This window comes from Mauremys mutica, chromosome 1 (genome assembly GCF_020497125.1).
Source record: "Mauremys mutica isolate MM-2020 ecotype Southern chromosome 1, ASM2049712v1, whole genome shotgun sequence".
Taxonomy (NCBI): Eukaryota; Metazoa; Chordata; order Testudines; family Geoemydidae; genus Mauremys; species Mauremys mutica.
Window position 1 is genome coordinate 148,788,810 of NC_059072.1, and position 18,028 is coordinate 148,806,837.

Genomic DNA, 18,028 nt, shown 5'->3' on the forward strand with positions numbered 1-18,028 from the left:
TCATTTTAATGCCAGACCCCAGCATTTTCCCTTGGTTTCTTCCAGGTACCTGGAGTCTGTGGCTCAGAATTTAGTACTAACAGAGCCCAGAGCTGCCTTAGGGGGCTAGTACCAGATGGAGAAAGTCATCACCTGGGCCAGGCAGAGAAGAAGCTTTAATTAAGGTCCCTTCCCAGCACAGAACCCTGCTGGGGGAGCAGCAGCTGCTAAGCCTGGTCTCCCAGATCACAATGGAGGCTGCAGCGGCTGAACCCCAATATCCTGAGCAGAGAGGGACAGAGTTTGAGCAGCTTCCCTCCTTTAGCTCTGTGGGGAGAGCAGCTAATGAGAGCCCCTCCTCACAGGGAGAATCTCATTTGCCCCACTGTACATGTGGAGTCACTCCTTGTCTTTCCATGCAGTGATTGTGGATTATCATGGTCTCAGTGAAACCAGATTTCAGAAAGAACGAGTCCAGAATGCTGTGGAAGAGACCACTGTGTGGCAGTGCTAACCCCCCTCCCACCTCCCTCACCCACTAGATCTAGGACAAGGACTGGGGGGGGGGGGGCACGAATTTTCCAAAGGGAACTGGAAGTTTCTGCAGTTTTCAAGAGGAGAGAAAAGCAAAATCTGTGATTTCACCTCAGTGTTTGATAAGTGGCTAGAAAGTTCTCACAGTGACTGGGCCTGGACGGGGAATGCCGGGAAGTGCTTGGAGCCAGGATTCTGGCACAAGTTGATCAGAGAGAAGGAGCGAGGTCAGGAGCAGTCCCCAGAGCCCACAGTCAGGGTCCCCAGACACCCCCCCAGCCAGGGGCCCACCAGATATTCCCAGAGTCCCTGGCCAGGGGCCCCAGACACCCGTTAAAGCCCCACCGGCCAGGGAATCCGCACCAGACCATGACTGCCAGGTTGGGAATACCAGAGGGTTCCCCCCCAGAACCCCCAGGAGCCAGGGACCCCCCCCCAGAGGACACCCCACTGGAAACTCAGTCCCTCGCTGCCCACCTGGGATTCCCCCACTCCTACTTGGACCCACACCTGACCTCCAGTAGGATCTGCTCTGCCATTCACCTGGAGCCGCCTCCTCCCCCCAGGGGGACCCCCTGATGCTTTACAGTGGGACCCCTCACTCTGCTTGCCTGGCATCCCCTGACCTAGTTCCAGGGATCCCAACAGGAGCCAGTGGGGGAAGCCCAGACAGAGACCTTGGCACAGCACCAGGCTCCCTCTAACCCCCTGCTCTGCCTCCCCAAGAGACACCCACCCCCACTGCTCTGCAGCCAACAGACCCCCAGCGATACCCATCTCCAGGACCCATAGCCTCAGGGCTGGGCACATCAGAACCACCCCCTGAAGCCCCAAATCTCCAGAACCCACCAACCTGACATGGGTACCCTCTGCCCAGCCACCCAGAGGCCTCCCCCTACCACAATGTCCCTTCATCTCCAGCTGCATTCTCCCCACACAGACACGCTCCCCCCACAAGCAAGTGTTACCTCACAGTGTGTGATAAGTGGATAGAATGTTATCACTGCCCCCTGCTGGCCAGTCACACGGGCAGAGGGGGCCCTGGGGGATGCTTCTTTAACAGGAGAATGAAAGGCCTGGAGGGCCAAAATAGGTAAGAAATTTCCATGCCCTGTCACTAGCAAATAATGGCAACCATGGATCCACCCAAAGGTGGCTACGGCTTAGCACTGCGGGAAGCAACCCCTCACAGAGACCATTTGTAATGGGGTTTGGGATACTTCTCAACTCACACTGCACTCAGAGTGACCTCCTCATCCCATGCCAGCTGGAGAAAAGAGAAGGGTCCAGCCAACTCTCCTGTTACCAGCTGGGAACCACTGATCCCCCAAACAGGGGGAGGCCTCTGGATTTGATGGGTATTAAACGTGTGTCTGGTCTCTTTCACTGGCAAACATTTTAACAGAGCTAAAGGAGGAAGAAATGATTCTCAAAGGAGACGGGGAAAGATGATCACTGGGCAATTTAACCCCCTGAAACAACCAGGATGGAGAAGGACTCAGGGCAACAGGTTCCCTCCAAGGAAGGAGAAGTTGCTGGGATTTAGAGACATGGGGAACAGCCCCAAACCCGACAGGATTTTTAATTGACATTTGATGATGACATAGAAAGGCAAAACCTGAGATTTGAGATCAATGTTTAGAAATAAAAGAGAAAGGGGGGAAATCTGAGCCATTTTGGATCCATTTTTCCAAATTAGTGAGAGGAAGTGGAAAATCAGAGGGATTTTTACCTCATATCAACAACTGATATAAATCTGTGTGTATTTCACATCAATATATGATAAATGAACAAAGCAGAAATGGGCAACATTTGGAAACATTTTATATCCATATTCAAGAATCTGAGAAAAGGTGTAAATCTGAGGTGGTTTTTTTTTATATAAAGTATTTTATAGTTAGAGAGAGAAGGAAAAGCTCAGGGCATATTCACTTAGCAATAGACAAATAGAGAAAAAGTGGGACAAATCTTTAGGGTCTTTCATAACAATCTTTGAGATTTGCAGAGAATACATGTCACAAGCTAAGCAATTGATAACATGAGAGAAAAACACCAAGATCTGAAGGGATTTTATATTGCTATTAAATAACTAGAGGGAAAGGGGGGACTGTTTGATTGGATTTTATATGACTGTCCAATACATAAACACAAAGTGACGGTTTCCCCCCACCCCCCTCCATTCCCATGGGCAGCAGGGAGCCCTTTGAGGAGCTGCTTTAAGAGGGCAAAGGTGGGTGGGAGAGCTGGAAGGTCCCTGGACGAGGGAAGGGGGCAGCAGTGGGGGATGGGCAGGTGACTGGCAACTGGTGGCTGGGGACAACTGTGTTGGTAGTTAGGGGGCAGTAACTGGGATTGGGAAACCGGGGTCTGGGCAGTCCCCATGGGGGACACGTGCCCCTCCCTTCACCGCCCTGGCAGAGAACGGGCATCTCCTCCCATCCCCACGCCAGGGGCAGCCATGTTCTGGGGAATGACCCAGAGCAACAATTTCCCACCTAAACAGGGAAAAATCGCTGCAGATAAAATGGGTGGGGAACCCCCCCCCACATCGAAGAGATTTTAAATGGACATTTGAGAATCATGGAGAGACCAGGGGGAAATCAGGGGAGTCGAGAGAGCGGATCATTTGAGGGGGGGGGGGGGAAGAATCTCCCCGGATTTTATAGCCACGTGTGAGACACAGAAAAGGGGCAGAACTAGAGAGAATTTGTAGGGGGGGGGGGTGAGAGGCAAATGGCACCAACAGGGACAGGATCCAATTAACTCCCCCCTTCCCCCGCCCGCCACTTCCCCCCGGGAATTTCCTGGCTGCCCAGAGACAGTTCAACCCCCCCACTGACCTTCCCCCGCCGCAACTCCGGCTTCTCCCGCCGGGCCCCAGGCTCTGACCCCCCCCCCGATCCCAGCGGGGCCGAGGCAGCTCCGAGGCTTCTCCCAGGTCCCCGGGGCAGAGAGTCACTTTCCCGCCCGGCCCCAGCGCCCCCCCGCCGGGGTCTCTCACTCACCGGGGGCTCCGGGCCGGGGCTGGGGCGGGCAGAGCCCGGGGCTACCCAGGGAGCGGGGCCCAGCCCCCGCCCGGGCCGGGCACGGAGGGGTTGATGTCTCCCCCCCCGCGCACAGAGACGGGAACAGCAGCAGCTTTGTTCTCCCGCCCCCGACCGGGCTCGCACGGACCATGCGCAATTTCAGCTGCTGAAACCCTCCCTTACCTGGGCCGGAGAGGGCGGAAGCGGCCCCGGGGCAGGCTGGGAAATGTAGTTCCGGTTGCGTTTCCTGGCGCTGGGCATGCGCAGATCGGGGGAGGGGGCGGTGTATGATCAGCTGCTGGGTGAGCGCCGCGCGGCTGCTGCTCCATTGTGACTGGGGAGCCCGGGCGGAGCAGGAGGGTCTGTGCTGGGGAGACCCATTAACCCCCCCGTGCCCGGCCCGGGCCCTGCTCCCGCTGCGGAGCTGCAGCCTCCAGGTACCGGAGCGAGCCCCGGGGGCGGGGCGGGGCCGGGCGGTGACTCTGCTCCAGTGTCTGTGGGGGGGGGGACCCGGCATCTCACAGCGTGGGGGAGCCCAGCGCATTGGGGGGGGGGAGTATCTGTGCAGCCCGGACATGGCCGGGGGAGAAGAGCCGGTGACCCCCGAGGAGCGGGGAGAGAAGGGCGGGGCTGAGATCCCCTCGGATTTACCGCTGCCCCCTCCCATGGGGACCCGCCACCCCCCCCGTCCTGTCCCCCTTCTCTCTAGAGAGTAACGAGCAAGAGCGAGGGTGACGTCCCCACTACTCTCAAATCCCTGCGAAGTTCCCTGTTCTCCTCCCCTGATTGTGCCCCATTTTCTCTCCAATTCGCCAATGTCCAGTTCAAATCTCAGGTTTGGGGTGTTTCACCCCATTTTTACCTGCCGTGATTTGTCCTTGGTTAGGTGGGAAATCGTTCCCCTGAGTGATTTCTGAACTGGGCAGAGGGTTAATGGGCAGAGCCTGGGGGAGCCCTGAGACAGGGACACCTCTGGGCTGGGCTGGGGGGGGGCACTCTCTGCTGGCAACAGGGCGTGGAAAGGACCAGGAAGGGAAGGGAGGAACAAGCATACCCCATGGAGGGCCCAGGTTTCCCAGTCCAGCTACTTCCCCTCCTGCTCCCTGGCCAACCCAGCAGCTCCCCCACCCCCCATCACCTGCTAGTCACATTCCCGGACCCCACTGCCAGCCCCTCCCCACAGCCAGTGACCTTCTGGCTCCAGCCCCACTCCTTTCCCCTGTGAAAGCCACATCACCCAGGGTTCCCTGATGGCCATGTGAATATATGACAGGAAGAATCCATCCTATTCTGTTGTTGATTGAATATCCCTGTATAATCCCCTCAAATTTCCCTTCTTTTCTCTTGAACTGTTGAATGGTGACATAAAATCTCCCCAGATGTTGGTGCTTCTCTCTTATGTTGCCAAATATTTAGTTTGTGCCCCATTTTCTCCTCAGTTCTGAAATACTGATATCAAATTATTGAAAATCTTCCCGCTTTTCTCTTCAGGTGTCTGACTGCGATCAGGGCTCTTATTGTACTGAGTATGGCCCAGGCCTGGCCTGAGATCAGGTCCCCCAGTGTGCCGGGCACTGCACAAACCCTGACTGAGTTTGGGGCACTGGTTGTGCCAGGAACTGCACAGACCCCCTGCAGAGAGCAGGGACCTTTTTGTGCCGGGTGCTACAGTGACCCTGACTGAGCTCCGGGCCCCAGTTGTGCCAGGCCCTGCGTCAACACCAAGTGAAATCAGGCTCCCATTGTGCCAGGTGCTGCAGAGGCAGCAAACAGAATCAGAGACCTTGTTGTTCCTGGAGCTGCAGAGACCCCGAGTGAGATCTGGGCCCTGTTCTGCCAGGTGCTGCGGAGGCCCCAACAGAGGTCAGACCCCACTGTTGTGACAGGTGCTGTGGAGACCCCAAGTGAGATCTGTGCCCCTGTTGTGCTGGGCACTGTAGAGACCCCACAGACATCAGGCCCCCCATTGTGCCAGGTAAAACTGAGACCTGGACCGAAATCACGGCCCCCCTTGTGCCAGGTAGCACACGACTGTGGCACAGATTTCTGCCTCCGTTGTGCTGGGCACTTCAGAGACCTCAACTGAGATCGGTGTCCCCGTCGGGCCTGACCCTGCACTGACCAGATCACGCCCCATCACTGTACTGGGCACTGCACAGACCCTGGCAGAGATCCTGCCCCACACTGGTTCCCTCGCTGCTACTGGCAGAGAACCGCTAAGCCAGGGGTGTGTCAGGGCTCCACCCTCTGGCTGAGGCCTCGGGGCACTTTCTTCGAGGCACCAGGTGAAACAGCAAAAGAGCCGACTGTCGGCAAACAAGGGTAAATAAAGGAATGAAAGAAAAGAAATGGTGGAGGGGAACTGTGGACAGCTCCCATGAGGATATGGGCCTCTCTTACTTCTGGGGGCCGTGGGAGTGTCTTAGTCCCCTTCAGAGTTTACTGGGTCTCCAGCACAAGTTTCCGCCTGCTCCTGCTTTGAGCTCTGGGGATCCCCACCCTCCCTCGGTGAAGGCCAGAGCCCCGAATGCTGCCAGACCTCGCTTTGGGGCTGGAGATGCTCCACAAACTGGTCCCTTCCTAGGGTTGCTCCCCCTCTGAGTAGAGCAGGCCTCTCCTGTTAACTCCTGCTCCAGTCCTGGCATGGTTTGCAGGGGTGGAGGGGCTGGGCCAGTCCAGACTAAAGCAGCAGTTTAACCCCTTCTGTGCCAGCGGGGGGTTTATTTAGCCCTTCACAGGCTCCCAGACCCAGGGAATGGCCCCCTATCAGCCCCATGCCTGATGTGATGGGGCAACCCACTGGCAGCATCACCCTTGAGGGTGCTGCTCCCTCCTGCTCTCACGACCTCCCCTCCCCCCTTTACTGCCACCACAATGCCTGTCACCTTCACTTCCTGAGGGGTGACCCCAGAAGGTGGGTTTTGTTATCTCTCTCCCTACCCCCCAGGAGCCATTGTGCACCCTCTGTCACTCACCTCTGTCTCCGGAGACAAGGCGGGTCAGGGGCCGCGGGTGATGCTTTGCTGGGGATCCACCGTCACTGAAGGGGTGGCAGCCTTGACCCCCTAAAAGGTTGCCGGGATGCTGACGTGCACTGGAGGAGAACTGGGGCTTAACTGAGTCCATGGGCCATTTGGCCCACAATGAGTCACTGTAAAGCTTGCTCTGCAGTGCTGCAAATTGCTGCTGGTGGCGTTGTGCCCGTAAGTCTCTGTGACGCTGTCTCCAGTGACTCGGGAGCACGAGCACCAGCCTCGGGCAGACTGGTGAGAAGCAGGGAACAAACTCCAAATTGGTTGTGAGGTCTGTATGGAGATTTCACCAACCAAGAATCCAGTGTAAATGCTTCAGGCTCTGTAACAGCATTAACCTGGAATCACAGACAGTCCCTTTGGGTGATCCCATATATCTCACCACGCAGGTGAGCTCACCTTTGTGACAGATGGTCCCGTACACCAGGCGTTCTCAACCTGTTTCTTTCTAAGCTCCCCCCCCCCCAACATGCCATAAAAACTCCTCGGCCCACATGGGCCACAATAACTGGTTTTCTGCATATAAAAGCCAGGGCTGGTGTTGGGGGGCAGCAAGCAGGGCAGCTGCCTGGGGCCCTATGCCACAGGCCCCCCCCACAAAGCTACATTCCTACCAGGGAGCCACCAGCGGGGTCCAGAGACAGCCCCATCTCCTATATCAAGCTCTAGCTAGTAGGTATGTGAAGACCCTGCCTCTGTCTGTCAGCTGGGAGACACAAAGGTTTTCTCTTTCTACCCTCTGATGCCTCCTGGCTGCTCTAAGCAAGGTGGGGTGGGATTCTGTTAACATGTGCCTCCCGGAGCTTCCATTTACCTGGTGCTGCTGTTCTGTGAATAGTGGGGTTGTGAGTGGGGCATCAGGTACTGAGTTTTGGACTCTTGATCTTTCAGGGGCCGGTGACCTTCGAGGAGGTGGCTGTGTATTTCACCAGGGAAGAGGGGGCTCTGCTGGACCTCACTCAGAGAGCCCTCTACAGGAATGTCATGCAGGAGAACTATGAGACAGTGACCTTGCTGGGTAAGGAGTCCTGTCCCCTGGGTTATTAGAAGCTGTGGGGGCTCTAAAGAACCTGAGTAGTGATAACTTTATACCTTTATTCATCACACAAGTTTTGACAAGTTTCCTTGGCCCCCTTTTTTTGCGTTATCTCCCACCCACTAGTATAATTTTTGGACATGTGCCTTTTTGGTGCCATCAGTCATTTTAAAATTGCATTTAATGTATCTTTATTGGTTAGATTAATAATTACAGTTTTCATTCCTTCCTCATTTTAAGAGGAAAATATGCCACCTGTAGAATTCTAAATGGAGTAAATAGGTGTGTGACTCATGCATGGCTTGTGTGACAGTCATATGAGCTCCTCTTTTGATACGAGAGTGTATAATGTTGCCATTCAGGACCCCACGGGTGAAGGAAGAACGGAGCCGTGGGAGGGGAGGAGAAGGGGGGAGTAGATAATTCAGGGGTGCCAGGACATGAGGAGGGTGTGTGCAGGATTAGAGCTAAGAAGCAGCAGGGAGGGAGGAGGGAACACAAGAAGCTCCCCAGGTGCCGGGAGGTGGTGCCGGCTGAGACTAATGGGAAGAAGGGGAAGGGAGTGTGGAGGAAGGGCACCCAGGAGGTGGGCTGGGTGCGTCAGTGGGAGGGAGTAGAGGTTTGGGGATCTAGGGCTGTGGGAGACCCCAGACCTTTAACCCCAAATCCCTACTCAAGCCTGGTTGCTTTAGAGCAGGGGTAGGCAACCTGTGGCACTCGTGCCGAAGGCGGCACGTGAGCTGATTTTCAGTGGCACTCACACTGCCCAGGTCCTGACCAGTGGTCCGGGGGGGCTCTGCATTTTAATTTAATTTTAAATGAAGCTTCTTAAACATTTTAAAAACCTTATTTACTTTACATACAACAATTGTTTAGTTATATATTATAGACTTCTAGAAAGAGGCCTTCTAAAAACATTAAAATGTATGACTGGCACGCGAAACCTTAAATCAGAGTGAATAAATGAAGACTCGGCCCAGCACTTCTGAAAGGTTGCCGACCCCTGCTTTAGAGCCTTCACTCCAGTTTTATTTCTGTTCAGTTTCACTTCATTTTATGTTTTTTCCTCAACTATTATTTTAACTCTTGACCTCTCTCTCCTGCTCATTACCCCCTCCCCATATAACCTCCCCATCTCTGTGCACAGCAACCCGGCCACCGATCCGGAGTCCTTGCTGCATTCCTCCCTCCCATTGCAGGGCGACTGCCCAGGCACAAATGGGCACTTTGATGATAATGTCACAGGGTGGTAGTGTAGCCTGTACAATTTTTATACCTATAAGATTACATATTGGGGTACAACTTGCCCTTGTACATGGCTACTCAAAGTGAATTGTGAAGATGAAATTTGGTGAAACACACAGAAATGTGATTTAATACAGACAGTTATAATTGAAATCATAGGCAAGGATCAATACACGTAACAATCAGTCTAAGATAAGTAGAGTAAAGAGGGTCTTGCACTGTGCATACTTACAAGTTATGGACACCATTGGAAACAGAGCTCGAGGGGCAAGGGAGCCCATCAGAAGGGAGGCCCTGCTCCAGTTTACACTGTCTCGGGGACCTGACAAAATGAAAAAATGGTAACTAGGAGAGGTATTTTATCCGCTTCCTTACGGTAATAGGATGTCTATATACTAGATCTGCTCCTTTACTCTGACTACAATAATGTCAATAGCTGCCACAACCCATATGTGGCCTTTGGAAAGTCCATAATTAAGCATCAAGCATTAATACTCATGACTTATTTATTAATAATTCCAATATATGAATGAGGCCCAACTGCTGAGATACTGAATAGCAACCTAACTGCTTAAGCCCACCCCAAACTTCCTTCTTTCAGAATCCTGTGGCGTGTTGCACCTGTTTGTGGTTCCTCGTTAGTCTCTCAAAATGAGGGTGCAAAATATCTGACCTGGGATTCGCTCCTTAGGCCTATTCCGGTAAATCCCAGACTTCAGCATAACTATTCCCACAAAGCCTCCATCTAATATAAGGCCCTTAACTGTAGCAAGCTTCATAACCCATTTATCTATGTTCACCTCCTTGCCCCTCCATGCATGTTCCAAGCTAATAAGCAATTCTCTGATAATGACATTTTATCTCTAGCGAGTATAAAATTGCCCACAAGATGTGAGACTAGGTCCTAGATCATAAAATCAGGTCGGGGTCAACAGGAGTGAGAGTTTGGAGAGACTCTTGCCCCCCCCCCCCCCCATTTGCAGCAGCCACAAGCTGTCTTCCCCCCGGGCTCCTTGGGTCTTCGAGCCTGTCCCTCCTGAGGTTGCGTGTCCCAGTTCTTGTTTCTTACATTCTCCTTTTCCGGAAGAATTAGAGGCTGTTGCTCCTGAATTTTAGTGTTTAATTCCCCAGCCGTCTCCACACACTGAGGGAGTTTAATTCTCCCTCCCATTACACTTGAATCACTAGATTTCCAAATTCCCCAACATGTGCTTTTGTGATGTGTCAGTTCTGGGGTAGCGAAGCCTTTGTCCTGCCTCCACGGTCTGCTCAAGGAATGGCCTCTTGGGTATCAGGTCTCTAGCCAGCCCCACTCTGTGGGTAGGGACCCACATGCCTCTCCTGTTTTTACCAGGTTTGAGGATTGCAGCTTCTGCTACACTATGTTCACTTGACTAACCTCCAGTTTCTGTGCTTTGCTTTCTCTCCAAGGGCTGTGAGCAGTGTGTGTGATAGAGATGGGAATTTTGGTGATACTTGTATGATGCCAATACACACCTCAGTTTCCCGCTCTGATTGGTATTGCTATGATTAGAAAGAGCAGGAGACATGAGTTGTTTTGTCACGTAGCTGTCATGGGGTGATATGAATGGGTCATTAAGGACTGGCTGGGACTAACCTACATCAATGGAATACCCGACAGAGACAAGGGAATAATTGTCACCTGTCCACGGGAGGATCTCCCCTTGGCTGAGTGAAGCATACATGGACTCGTTATGTTTTTGGGAGCAGGAAGAACTGGGCTTGCAGATGCAGCGAGCTCTGCCGGAGCGAAGACAAATGGACAGGTACAGTGAAAGGAAACCAAACTGTTTTCTACAGCAGCGTAGCTCAAGGGCATTGGCCAGTATGGACTATATTGTCTTCTTTCCTTCTCTGTCCTAATCTAAAGACTTTCAATCCTGTGTTTCGGTTGACTAATAAACCCTGCTCTGTTTTAAAAGTCTGCCCAGTGTCACAGCAAAAACTTGCTGAGGTGCATCGAAGCATGAATGAGGAACAGTCTCTGAACAGGAGTGTCATTCAGCTGGACCTGCTGGCAGAGATCACAAGTTGAAATAGGAGTGTTGAAACCAGAGGCTCGGTCTCAGGTGTTGAAGCTACATGGCTTATCCTTGTGGAAGAGTGGGAGCCCTTGGGGGTGTAGTGCACTCAAGGGGCACCTCCCAAGGACTGTTTAAAAGCCAGGGCATTGCACAGATCCTGTGGATCCATGACAGTGTCATTGTGCCTTATGGGGAAAAGATATAAAACAAGAAAAGCATCAAAATGCATATTTACCCTCAGTCCTCTTGGGAATCCCCGATCATTTCCAAAGTGTATTAAAAAACCTTCTTTAAAAGCTTACATCTGGGTTATCAGGTCATGGCAGTTTGTAGCCCAAAAGACCCCCCTCAGTCAGCTCAAACTCAGCTGTTTCTCCCCCAAAAGTCTTTCCGTCTTCTTCAGTCTCCTGAAAGCGGTAAAATCCATCACTGGCCCTTTCTGTGTGGGACAAAGCTTCAGAAGATGGAGTTCTGTATAACCAGCCTTGAGATCCAGCCTTAGTGACACCAGATTGCACAGGAAACCCATCCCTCAGCCTCGCCAGTATCGTCTGGCCCATCTCAGCATCACAGTCTGTGACATATTCATGCTTTCAGGGGCTAGCTCAAAGATACAGATAACAGTCATAAGTAGGGCCAGTGTTTGCTGGCAACGAAAACAGAGTAATTGACAAGCATGAGCAATATATAATCCTTTACAGCCCGAAAGTGCATTGTGGGAGGGGACAGGAGCCAGCTGTGTGGGGGAGGTGGGGCCCAGACACTCGGCATTGAGAGCCTAGAGCCGGCTGTGTGCTGGAGAGACGGGACATGAACCAGCTGTGTGCAGGGGTGATGAGCAGGGGAGATGTGCTGTTGACGCAGTCGAGAGCAGGTGCGAGTGCCGTCTGCTCTGCGGCATGATGCGAGTGCCCAGCGTCCCACTGCCAAGTGCCCCACCTCCCAAAGGGAAGCTCCAGAGTGTTTTTTCTGAGCCCAGACTTGTATGAGGAGGGAAGAAATTGGCAGCAAGTCTCAAAAGCAGCCAGCTCCCAGCCTCTGCCCTGTGCCCTGGGGAGGAGTCAGGTGTCTCTAGGCAGAATCTGGGGTTTGTGATCCTGCATCCCCACCCACCCTCTGATCAGCTATTCTGGATATGAAGGGTGATTCCAGAAATGAAGAGTAATTTCAGGGGGAAATGCAAAAGCAGCAAAGAATCCTGTGGCACCTTATAGACTAACAGACGTTTGGGAGCATGAGCTTTTGTGGGTGAATACCCACTTCGTCGGATGTATGGGGGAAATGCAGTAATAGCAGCAATTTCCGGAAAACACTGGCCCTAGTCATAACATTAAATACAAGAGTCTCAAGATCTATACCTGTGTTCATCAGATCTGTCCCTCTGCCTTCACATAGTTCACTCTGCTGGTGGGTTCCACCTCTTTCCCCATCTGTGTCTGTCTTGTCTATTTAGACTGTAAATTCTTCAGGGCAGGGGTCATCTTCTATTCTGGGTTTGTGTTGTGCCTAGCACAACAAGGGCCCACGGTTAGTTGGCTCTTAGGCACTAAGGTCATGAATATGATTTATAAGAATAACAACTCTCCTGCCACTTTGAGCCAAGGAAGCCGGCCTTGGGGTGTTATGTCTTAAAAATGAGCTGGGGTTAAAACCATGGAATATTCCTTGTGACAAGTATCCCACAAATTCCATGGACCTCCCTTGTTTTCTTTGCCTTCCCAGGGTTTCCAGTTTCCAAACCTGATGTGATCTCGCAGCTGGAATGAGGGGAACAGCCGTGGGTCTTAGACCTCTATGGCTCTGAAAAAAAGTGCTCCCGAGAGCTGTGTGCACAGGTGAGGAATTGGGTGAACCATCTCAAAAACTGTCCATGAATATAGGAAACTTTTGGGATGCCCCAGGACCGGTGCTACCATTAAGGCAAACTAAGCAGTTGCCTGGAGTGCCAAAAAGCGGTGCCCCAATTTTTTTTTTTACAGCGTTCCTGGGTTGGGCTGCCAGCAGCGCGCTGACACGTGCGGCTCAGACTCCCTCTCCCAGTGCAGCAGCCACTCCATGCAATTATTGTCATTGCCAGCGGGGGCGCCAGTGGCTGGGCAGAGCTCCGCAGTTTAGCGCTCACATGACACAAGCCCGGCGACGGGCACAATAGCAGGGTTTCAGCCCAGCCTCCACCAGAGGTGAAAGTAAGGCGGTTCGGTATGGCGTACCAGCAAGAGCCAGTACACTGTGCCAGACCGCACCGGCTTCCGCGGCCAGGATTAAAAGGGCTCTGGGCTCCCCGCAGCGGCGGGTAGCTCCGATCCCTTTAAATCCTGCCCGCAGCTTCGGCAGCTGGGCTGGGCCCGGGATTTAAAGGGCTCAGAGCTTCCCACTGCTGAGCAAAATTGGCATGTTATGAGGTAGTGCCTGTGAGGGACAGGTGTCTGTTTATGTCATCCAGTCATCATGTCCTAGGTCTTCGGTGGGAGGGGGGTGGGGGCTTTTCCATCCTGCTTTCATTGGATCAAAGTCAAAGATTATTCTGACAGGGAAGTTAGTAGGCATTTAGAGCAGATGAGCATACCACCACAGAGAGCACTTGGCAACCATTTGAGAGTGTATGACCTATTTAGTTAGAATATGGAACTTTTCATTCAAATTGAATTTGTACCATTTGATGTTTTTAATCATTCAGAGGTGCATGGCTGGTTGGACAGAATGGGTTCTGCAACACTCCCAGTCAGATTTTGATATGAGAGAATGAAGGAAGGCAGTATATGTGACTAAAAAGGATGTATTTCTGATTACAATCAACATTGCTTAATTTTAAGGGAATGTCATCTTGATATCTTAATCAATGTTTACATCAAACAGTTGATGAAATTCAAATAGTGACTTCTAGTAAGTGACATGTATTCTCTATCCTTTACTTTTAATAGTGAACATGAAAAAGAACTGATAGGAATAAAATTTCATTTTTTTCATTTTCCATTGATGCAGCCTCATGGCAGATAAAAAAAAATTGTCTGGGGCACAATTTCGTAAGCGGAAGGCTGATAAGCAAAAAGAAGAAAAAAAGCAAGAAGGTTTGTTTCTGAAATATCTCCATCCACTGGCCAGAGACGAAGGTAGTTCAATGCCAAAGGATCAAGGAGAGATGGAGGTGGGGAAGGGAGTTTCACAAGTTGAAGAAGAGTTTGAAGAACATACTCTGAATATAGAAGATGAATCAAATGAGCCATGCGAGGATCAAAACTTGGAAGACCGTGAAAGCAAAAATGTCACTTGTTTGAATTTGAGCTTTAGTGATCCTGCTACTTGGGCCAAATGTGGTGATCAAGTCCGACAAATTCTGGTGGAACATGGGCCAGAACAAGTTCAGCAGTTCGATTTTCCCAAAGATAGTAAGCAAAGAAAATTCTTGACAATTCATTACAAACGTAGACTTGTCAATGGAGAAGAAATGCACCGTCAGTGGCTGCAGTATTCCACATCAAGTGATTCTGTCTTTTGTTTCTGCTGCAAGTTGTTTGGCAGTAGTACTATTGGCACATCATCTCTTTCTGAAAAAGGCTCAAGAGACTGGAAAAACATGTCTGAAATTCTTTCACGGCACGAGAAAAGCAGTGAACATTTGACGAATGTTCAAACATGGAAGGAACTTGAACTGCAATTGAAATACAAGAGAACAATTGATGAAGAACATTTGCGCTTGATTAAGCAAGAAGAAAAGTATTGGCACCAAATACTAAAACGTCTGATTGCTTTGGTCAGAGTTCTTGGTATGCAAAACCTGGCCTTTCGGGGAACACATGACAAACTGCACACTTCTGGTAATGGGAACTTCCTCAAATTTGTCAAATATCTATCTTTGACACGCTTATGGATGAGCATCTTCGCAGGATTAAGGACCAGGAGATGCATGTACATTACCTAGGGAAAGACATACAGAATGAGCGTATTCAGCTTCTATCCATGCCATCAAACAAAAAATCCTAGCATCTGCTCGTGCTGCAAAATACTTTTTGATCATTCTAGATTGTACACCAGATGCAAGCCATGTTGAACAAATGACCATGATCATTCGGTTTTTGGATAGGCCTTGTGGCAGAGCTCTGACCTTACTCCTGTGGGTCCTGCGCTTCTAGGCAGTTTATGCTAGCCTCAGTGGCTCACTGTGACCCTCCACGTAGCCCTTCTCTCTCTAGGGCCAGGGTTACAGTCTACTGAGCCCTTTTCATCATAGGCCTGCAAGGAGGTTGGTGAGAGAACTCCCACAGTCTCTGTTCAGCCTTCTGTCCTGACAGGGACCTGACTTCCCCTTCCAGGAGATGTTCCTGTAGTGGTGGGTTGGGGGGAACCCGGGCCCGCCCTCTACTCCGGGTTCCAGCCCAGGGACCCTAATGGTAGCAGTTGTTGGCAGCCAACCTTTCACTGCCAGAGTTGCTACATTTCCCTGGGCCACTTCCCCACAGCTCTCCTGCTTCTCCCTTCTTCCCCCTTACCTTAGGGCTCCTTTAACAATGTTTTAGGGTGTCTTCAGTAACCAGCCCTTCAGCCGCTCTTCCTCTCCTCTGGCTCCCCACCTCCCCTGCCTGACTGGAGTGAGCCCTTTGAGTATCAGCAGGGCCTTAATTAGAGTCAGGTGGTCACATTAACGGAATGGCCTCACCTGACTCTTTACAGCTTAATTAGAGTCAGGTGTTCTCATTAGCCTGGAGCAGCCCCTGCTCTGGTCAGTCAGGGAACAGAAAACTGTTAATCCAGTGGCCAGTATATCTGCCTTCTGCTATTCTGCTGTACCCAACTGGCCTGGGTCTATCACAGCCTACTTCAGAGACCGAGAATGAGACTGAATCAGTATGCATAAAGGAACACTTCTTGGGATTGGTCACTTACGGAGACAACTGGAGCTGGTATGACAGAAACTATTCTTCACCAGTTAGAAGAGATGTCACTGCCTATAGAAAACTTGGTAGGTCAAGGCTACGACAATGGGAGCAATATGAAAGGGAAAGAAAATGGTGTCCAGCGAAGAATTTTGGATATTAATCCATGAGCCTTTTTCGTTCCTTGCAGTGCACATTCATTGAATTTGGTTGTTAATAATGCTGCAAAGTGTTGCTTGGAGGCAACCGCCTTCTTTGATTTAGTTCAACATTTGTATGTGTATTTCTCAGCTTCTACACATCGCTGGGAAGTTCTAACACGCCACGTATCTAATCTCACAGTTAAACCATTGAGTGAAACAAGATGGGAAAGTCGAATTGATGCCTTGAAACCTCTCCGCTCTCAGCTTGGTGACATCTATGATGCTCTGATAGACATCTATAAAGACACTACTCTAACAGGATCATCTGGCAATACGTCACGAGTTGATGAAACTAGAAATGGCTTTTGTAAGAGCCTTTGCAAGTTTCTTGTTTCTCTTGTTTTGTGGTATGACATATTGTTTGAGATCAACATGACTAGCAAACAACTTCAGGCAAAAGAATTCAACATATGTGATGCCATTAATCAACTTGTAGAAACCAAGACGTTTCTTGTGGGCTGCAGAAGTGACACAGCCTTTGAGAAAACATTGGCAGATGCAGGTGAACTTGCGGAGGAGTTGGATGTACCGGCACTTTTTGAACCATATCCAATCCGTATTAGAAAGAGGAGGAAGCAGTTCACATATGAAGCAGATGACGAACCTATTTATAATCCAAAAGAAAAATTCAAAGTGAACTTTTACTTTGCAGTCATCGACACAGCAATACATTCAGTTGAAGAAAGGTTCACATTGATGCAGCAAATTAGTTCAGTATTTGGCTTCATACATGATGTTTACAGTTTGCAAAATAAAACACCAAAGCAAATTATGGAACATTGCTTGAATCTGGAGCAAGCTTTGCAACATGGTGAATCCAAAGATATTGATGCCTTTGACTTGTGCAGTGAATTGCAAGCTATTGCAAGACGAGTCCAAAGGAGTTCATCACCGCAAGATGTATTGAACTTCATATGGGAAAATAAGCTGACAGATAGTGTCCCTAACACAGTTATTGCTCTTCGCATCCTCTTGACTCTCCCAGTTTCTGTGGCCGGTGGTGAGCGAAGCTTCTCAAAGCTCAAGTTGATAAAAACATATATGCAAACATCAATGTTGCAACAAAGAGTTGTTGGGCTATCTACCTTGTCAATAGAACATGACATTGCTCACAGCATTGACTTGGAGGAACTTTTTTCTAAATTTGCTAAACTTAAAGCGCAGAAACATAAATTCTAAATTATAATGTTACTCTGTGACAGTGTATTGTGTATAATGTATGTGATTTATTTTGAGGGGGGGCGCAAGGTGGAAGTTTCGCCTAGGGCGCAAAATATCCTTGCACCAGCCCTGGGATGCCCTACAAAGACTTTCCAAGTTGTGAGCTCTCCAAGTTCAGGATTGTTCCCTGCAGATGAGGATTCATTAGGCAGATGTCATTCAAGGCTTCCCACCTGTCCTGACTGACAGTTGGCATCAGGTCCCTCCCCAATCTCACTTTCCCCTGGTGAGATGCATGCCCAGAACTGATCCCTTCCTCTCTCTCTCCTTTGGGGAAAATCAGCTCCTGATAGGTTTGATCTCTCCCACACATATTTTGGTTTATTGACACCTTTTCCCATTCCTCTCTCTGAGATTTCCTTTCTCTCCGGCACAGGGAGTGACCTATGTCTGGATTCTCTCTGTCTCCCATCAGGTGATGAGATGGTGAGTGAGAACGAGGAGGAGAATCCCCAGCAGGAAGATGCTGAGCGAGTAGAACCACAAGGGATGTTATCAGGAATATCCAAAGGGAATGTTTCCGGGAGTTGTGCACTCCCAGAAAAAGCAAAAGCCTGTGAGACTAAGCACAGGCCAGAGGAAAACTTCAGTAGCCACTCAGACCTTATTACACGCGAGAGCATCAACTTGGAAGAGACACGCTACACATGCCATGAGTGTGGGAAAAGCTTCAATGAGAGCTCAGACCTTCTCACACATCAGAGAATCCACAGGGGAGAGAAACCCTACATGTGCTCTGAGTGTGGGAACAGCTTCAATCGGAGCTCACAACTTATCAGACATAGGAGCATCCACACAGGAGAGACACCCTATACATGCTCTGAGTGCAGGAAAAG

The 18,028-nt window shown here is 50.5% G+C and overlaps 1 long non-coding RNA gene across 1 annotated transcript; it reads left to right on the forward strand.

The window, feature by feature from the left end:
- Nucleotides 1–7,568: 7,568 nt before the first annotated feature.
- LOC123356400 lies at nucleotides 7,569–17,810 on the forward strand. The gene is made up of 4 exons (XR_006575352.1): nucleotides 7,569–7,589; nucleotides 10,495–10,639; nucleotides 12,620–12,732; nucleotides 17,608–17,810. It is a non-coding gene; the product is annotated as an uncharacterized LOC123356400 (long non-coding RNA).
- Nucleotides 17,811–18,028: the final 218 nt, after the last annotated feature.